Below are 6,745 nucleotides of genomic sequence, written 5' to 3' on the forward strand. Positions count from 1 at the left end.
TCCTCGTGCCGACTCTACATTTCTCCTCGAGTTGAGTACAATCCTCAAGTCGAGTATCGAGTCCAGGAGTCAATTAGCTACTCCTCGTGCCGACTCTACATTTCTCCTCGAGTTGAGTTCACTCCTCGAGTCGGGTACCGAGTCCACGAGTCAACTAGCTACTCCTCGTGTTGAGTTCATTCCTCGAGTCGAGTACCGAGTCCATGAGTCGACGAGCTACTCCTCATGCCGACTCTACATTTCTCCTCGAGTTGAGTTCATTCCTCGAGTCGAGTACCGAGTCCACGAGTTGACAAGCCACTCCTCGTGCCGACTCTACATTTCTCCTCGAGTTGAGTTCACTCCTCGAGTCGAGTACCGAGTCCATAAGTCGACTAGCTACTCCTCGTGCCGACTCTACATTTCTCCACGAGTTGAGTTTACTCCTCGAGTCGAGTACCGAGTCCACGAGTCGACAAGCCACTCCTCGTGCCAACAATACATTTATCCTCAAGTTGAGTTCACTACTCGAGTCGAGTACCGAGTCCATGAGTCGACTAGCTACTCCTCGTGCCGACCCTACATTACTCCTCGAGTTGAGTTCACTCCTTAAGTCGAGTATCGAGTCCACGAGTCAATTAGCTACTCCTCGTGCCGACTCTACATTTCTCCTCGAGTTGAGTTCACTCCTCGAGTCGGGTACCGAGTCCACGAGGCGACTAGCTACTTCTCGTGCCGACTCTACAAAAATCTCCTCGAGTCGAGTACCGAGTCCAGGAGTCGACAAGCCACTCCTCGTGCCGAGTCTACATTTCTCCTCGAGTTGAGTTCACTACTCGAGTCGAGTACCGAGTCCATGAGTCGACTAGCTACTCCTCGTGCCGACTCTACATTTCTCCTCGAGTTGAGTCCACTCCTCGAGTCGAGTACCGAGTCCACGAGTCTACTAGCCACTCCTCGTGCCGACTCTACATTTCTCCTCTAGTTGAGTTCATTCCTCGAGTCGAGTACCGAGTCCATAAGTCGACTAGCTACTCCTCGTGCCGACTCTACATTTCTCCTCGAGTTGAGTTCATTCCTCGAGTCGAGTACCGAGTCCACGAGTCGACAAGCCACTCCTCGTGCCGACTCTACATTTCTCCTCGAGTTGAGTTCACTCCTCGAGTCGAGTGCCGAGTCCATAAGTCGACTAGCTACTCCTCGTGCCGACTCTACATTTCTCCACGAGTTGAGTTCACTCCTCGAGTCGAGTACCGAGTCTACGAGTCGACAAGCCACTCCTCGTGCCGACTCTACATTTCTCCTCGAGTTGAGTTCACTCCTCGAGTCGAGTACCGAGTCCATAAGTCGACTAGCTACTCCTCGTGCCGACTCTACATTTCTCCACGAGTTGAGTTTACTCCTCGAGTCGAGTACCGAGTCCACGAGTCGACAAGCCACTCCTCGTGCCAACAATACATTTCTCCTCGAGTTGAGTTCACTACTCGAGTCGAGTACCGAGTCCATGAGTCGACTAGCTACTCCTCGTGCCGACTCTACAAAAATCTCCTCGAGTTGAGTTCATTCCTCGAGTCGAGTACCGAGTCCACGAGTCGACAACACTCCTCGTGCCGACTCTACATTTCTCCTCGAGTTGAGTTCACTACTCGAGTTGAGTACCGAGTCCATGAGTCGACTAGCTACTCCTCGTGCCGACTCTACAAAAATCTCCTCGAGTTGACTTCATTCCTCTAGTCGAGTACCGAGTCCACGAGTCGACGAGCTACTCCTCGTGCCGACTCTACATTTCTCCTCGAGTTGAGTTCATTCCTCGAGTCGAGTACCAACTCCACGAGTTGACTAGCAACTCCTCGTGCCGACTCTACATTTCTCCTCGAGTTGAGTTCAATCCTCAAGTCGAGTATCGAGTCCACGAGTCAATTAGCTACTCCTCGTGCCGACTCTACATTTCTCCTCGAGTTGAGTTCACTCCTCGAGTCGGGTACCGAGTCCACGAGTCAACTAGCTACTCCTCGTGTTGAGTTCATTCCTCGAGTCGAGTACCGAGTCCATGAGTCGACGAGCTACTCCTCATGCCGACTCTACATTTCTCCTCGAGTTGAGTTCATTCCTCGAGTCGAGTACCGAGTCCACGAGTTGACAAGCCACTCCTCGTGCCGACTCTACATTTCTCCTCGAGTTGAGTTCACTCCTCGAGTCGAGTACCGAGTCCATAAGTCGACTAGCTACTCCTCGTGCCGACTCTACATTTCTCCACGAGTTGAGTTTACTCCTCGAGTCGAGTACCGAGTCCACGAGTCGACAAGCCACTCCTCGTGCCGACTCTACATTTCTCCTCGAGTTGAGTTCACTACTCGAGTCGAGTACCGAGTCCATGAGTCGACTAGCTACTCCTCGTGCCGACTCTACAAAAATCTCCTCGAGTTGAGTTCATTCCTCGAGTCGAGTACCGAGTCCACGAGTCGACAACACTCCTCGTGCCGACTCTACATTTCTCCTCGAGTTGAGTTCACTACTCGAGTTGAGTACCGAGTCCATGAGTCGACTAGCTACTCCTCGTGCCGACTCTACAAAAATCTCCTCGAGTTGAGTTCATTCCTCGAGTCGAGTACCGAGTCCACGAGTCGACGAGCTACTCCTCGTGCCGACTCTACATTTCTCCTCGAGTTGAGTTCATTCCTCGAGTCGAGTACCAACTCCACGAGTTGACTAGCAACTCCTCGTGCCGACTCTACATTTCTCCTCGAGTTGAGTTCAATCCTCAAGTCGAGTATCGAGTCCACGAGTCAATTAGCTACTCCTCGTGCCGACTCTACATTTCTCCTCGAGTTGAGTTCACTCCTCGAGTCGGGTACCGAGTCCACGAGTCAACTAGCTACTCCTCGTGTTGAGTTCATTCCTCGAGTCGAGTACCGAGTCCATGAGTCGACGAGCTACTCCTCATGCCGACTCTACATTTCTCCTCGAGTTGAGTTCATTCCTCGAGTCGAGTACCGAGTCCACGAGTTGACAAGCCACTCCTCGTGCCGACTCTACATTTCTCCTCGAGTTGAGTTCACTCCTCGAGTCGAGTACCGAGTCCATAAGTCGACTAGCTACTCCTCGTGCCGACTCTACATTTCTCCACGAGTTGAGTTTACTCCTCGAGTCGAGTACCGAGTCCACGAGTCGACAAGCCACTCCTCGTGCCGACTCTACATTTCTCCTCGAGTTGAGTTCACTACTCGAGTCGAGTACCGAGTCCATGAGTCGACTAGCTACTCCTCGTGCCGACTCTACAAAAATCTCCTCGAGTTGAGTTCATTCCACGAGTCGAGTACCGAGTCCACGAGTCGACGAGCTACTCCTCGTGCCGACTCTACATTTCTCCTCGAGTTGAGTTCATTCCTCGAGTCGAGTACCGAGTCCACGAGTTGACAAGCCACTCCTCGTGCCGACTCTACATTTCTCCTCGAGTTGAGTTCACTCCTCGAGTCGAGTATCGAGTCCACGAGTCAATTAGCTACTCCTCGTGCCGACTCTACATTTCTCCTCGAGTTGAGTTCACTCCTCGAGTCGGGTACCGAGTCCACGAGTCAACTAGCTACTCCTCGTGTTGAGTTCATTCCTCGAGTCGAGTACCGAGTCCATGAGTCGACGAGCTACTCCTCATGCCGACTCTACATTTCTCCTCGAGTTGAGTTCACTACTCGAGTCGAGTACCGAGTCCATGAGTCGACTAGCTACTCCTCGTGCCGACTCTACAAAAATCTCCTCGAGTTGAGTTCATTCCACGAGTCGAGTACCGAGTCCACGAGTCGACGAGCTACTCCTCGTGCCGACTCTACATTTCTCCTCGAGTTGAGTTCATTCCTCGAGTCGAGTACCGATTCCACGACTTGACTAGCAACTCCTCGTGCCGACTCTACATTTCTCCTCGAGTTGAGTTCACTCCTTAAGTCGAGTACCGAGTCCATGAGTCGATTAGCTACTCCTCGTGCCGACTCTACATCTCTCCTCGAGTTGAGTTCACTCCTCGAATCAGGTACCGAGTCCACGAGTCGACTAGCTACTCCTAGTGCCGACTCTACATTTCTCCTCGAGTTGAGTTCACTACTCGAGTCGAGTACCGAGTCCATGAGTCGACTAGCTACTCCTCGTGCCGACTCTACATTTCTCCTCGAGTTGAGTTCAGTCCTCGAGTCGAGTACCGAGTCCACGAGTTGACTAGCAACTCCTCGGGCCGACTCTACATTTCTCCTCGAGTTGAGTTCACTCCTCGAGTCGAGTACCGAGTCCATGAGTCGACTAGCTACTCCTCGTGCCGACTCTACATTTCTCCATGAGTTGAGTTCACTCCTCGAATCGAGTACTGAGTCCATGAGTCGACGAGCTACTGCTCGTGCCGACTCTACATTTCTCTTCGAGTTGAGTTCACTCCTCGAGTCGAGTACCGAGTCCACGAGTCGACTAGCTACACCTCGTGCCGACTCTACAAAAATCTCCTCGAGTTGAGTTCATTCCTCGGGTTGAGTACCGAGTCCATGAGTCGATGACCTACTCCTCGTGCCGACTCTACATTTCTCCTCGAGTTGAGTTCATTCCTCGAGTCGAGTACCGATTCCACGACTTGACTAGCAACTCCTCGTGCCGACTCTACATTTCTCCTCGAGTTGAGTTCACTCCTTAAGTCGAGTACCGAGTCCATGAGTCGATTAGCTACTCCTCGTGCCGACTCTACATCTCTCCTCGAGTTGAGTTCACTCCTCGAATCAGGTACCGATTCCACGAGTCGACTAGCTACTCCTAGTGTCGACTCTACATTTCTCCTCGAGTTGAGTTCACTACTCGAGTCGAGTACCGAGTCCATGAGTCGACTAGCTACTCCTCGTGCCGACTCTACATTTCTCCTCGAGTTGAGTTCAGTCCTCGAGTCGAGTACCGAGTCCACGAGTTGACTAGCAACTCCTCGGGCCGACTCTACATTTCTCCTCGAGTTGAGTTCACTCCTCGAGTCGAGTACCGAGTCCATGAGTCGACTAGCTACTCCTCGTGCCGACTCTACATTTCTCCATGAGTTGAGTTCACTCCTCGAATCGAGTAGTGAGTCCATGAGTCGACGAGCTACTGCTCGTGCCGACTCTACACTTCTCTTCGAGTTGAGTTCACTCCTCGAGCCGAGTACCGAGTCCACGAGTCGACTAGCTACACCTCGTGCCGACTCTACAAAAATCTCCTCGAGTTGAGTTCATTCCTCGGGTTGAGTACCGAGTCCATGAGTCGATGAGCTACTCCTCGTGCCGACTCTACATTTCTCCTCGAGTTGAGTTCATTCCTTGAGTCGAGTACCGAGTCCACGAGTCGACAAACCACTCCTCGTGCCGACTCTACATTTCTCCTCGAGTTGAGTTCACTCCTCGAGTCGAGTACCGATTCCATGAGTCGACTAGCTACTCCTCGTGCCGACTCTACATTTCTCCACGAGTTGAGTTCACTCCTCGAGTCGAGTACCGAGTCCACGAGTCGACAAGCCACTCCTCGTGCCGACTCTACATTTCTCCTCGAGTTGAGTTCACTACTCGAGTCGAGTACCGAGTCCATGAGTCGACTAGCTACTCCTCGTGCCGACTCTATAAAAATCTCCTCGAGTTGAGTTCATTCCTCCAGTCGAGTACCGAGTCCACGAGTCGACGAGCTACTCCTCGTGCCGACTCTACATTTCTCCTCGAGTTGAGTTCATTCCTCGAGTCGAGTACCGAGTCCACGAGTTGACTAGCAACTCCTCGTGCCGACCCTACATTACTCCTCGAGTTGAGTTCACTCCTTAAGTCGAGTATCGAGTCCACGAGTCAATTAGCTACTCCTCGTGCCGACTCTACATTTCTCCTCGAGTTGAGTTCACTCCTCGAGTCGGGTACCGAGTCCATGAGGCGACTAGCTACTTCTCGTGCCGACTCTACAAAAATCTCCTCGAGTTGAGTTCATTCCTCGAGTCGAGTACCGAGTCCAGGAGTCGACAAGCCACTCCTCGTGCCGAGTCTACATTTCTCCTCGAGTTGAGTTCACTACTCGAGTCGAGTACCGAGTCCATGAGTCGACTAGCTACTCCTCGTGCCGACTCTACATTTCTCCTCGAGTTGAGTCCACTCCTCGAGTCGAGTACCGAGTCCACGAGTCTACTAGCCACTCCTCGTGCCGACTCTACATTTCTCCTCTAGTTGAGTTCATTCCTCGAGTCGAGTACCGAGTCCACGAGACGAGTAGCTACTCCTCGTGCCGACTCTACATTTCTCCTCGAGTTGAGTTCATTCCTCGAGTCGAGTACCGAGTCCACGAGTCGACAAGCCACTCCTCGTGCCGACTCTACATTTCTCCTCGAGTTGAGTTCACTCCTCGAGTCGAGTACCGAGTCCATAAGTCGACTAGCTACTCCTCGTGCCGACTCTACATTTCTCCACGAGTTGAGTTCACTCCTCGAGTCGAGTACCGAGTCTACGAGTCGACAAGCCACTCCTCGTGCCGACTCTACATTTCTCCTCGAGTTGAGTTCACTCCTCGAGTCGAGTACCGAGTCCATAAGTCGACTAGCTACTCCTCGTGCCGACTCTACATTTCTCCACGAGTTGAGTTTACTCCTCGAGTCGAGTACCGAGTCCACGAGTCGACAAGCCACTCCTCGTGCCAACAATACATTTCTCCTCGAGTTGAGTTCACTACTCGAGTCGAGTACCGAGTCCATGAGTCGACTAGCTACTCCTCGTGCCGACTCTACAAAAATCTCCTCGAG

This window comes from Urtica dioica, chromosome 1, assembly GCF_054948205.1.
Source record: "Urtica dioica subsp. dioica isolate 48M chromosome 1, U.dioica_male_clone48M_v1_H2, whole genome shotgun sequence".
Taxonomy (NCBI): domain Eukaryota; kingdom Viridiplantae; phylum Streptophyta; class Magnoliopsida; order Rosales; family Urticaceae; genus Urtica; species Urtica dioica.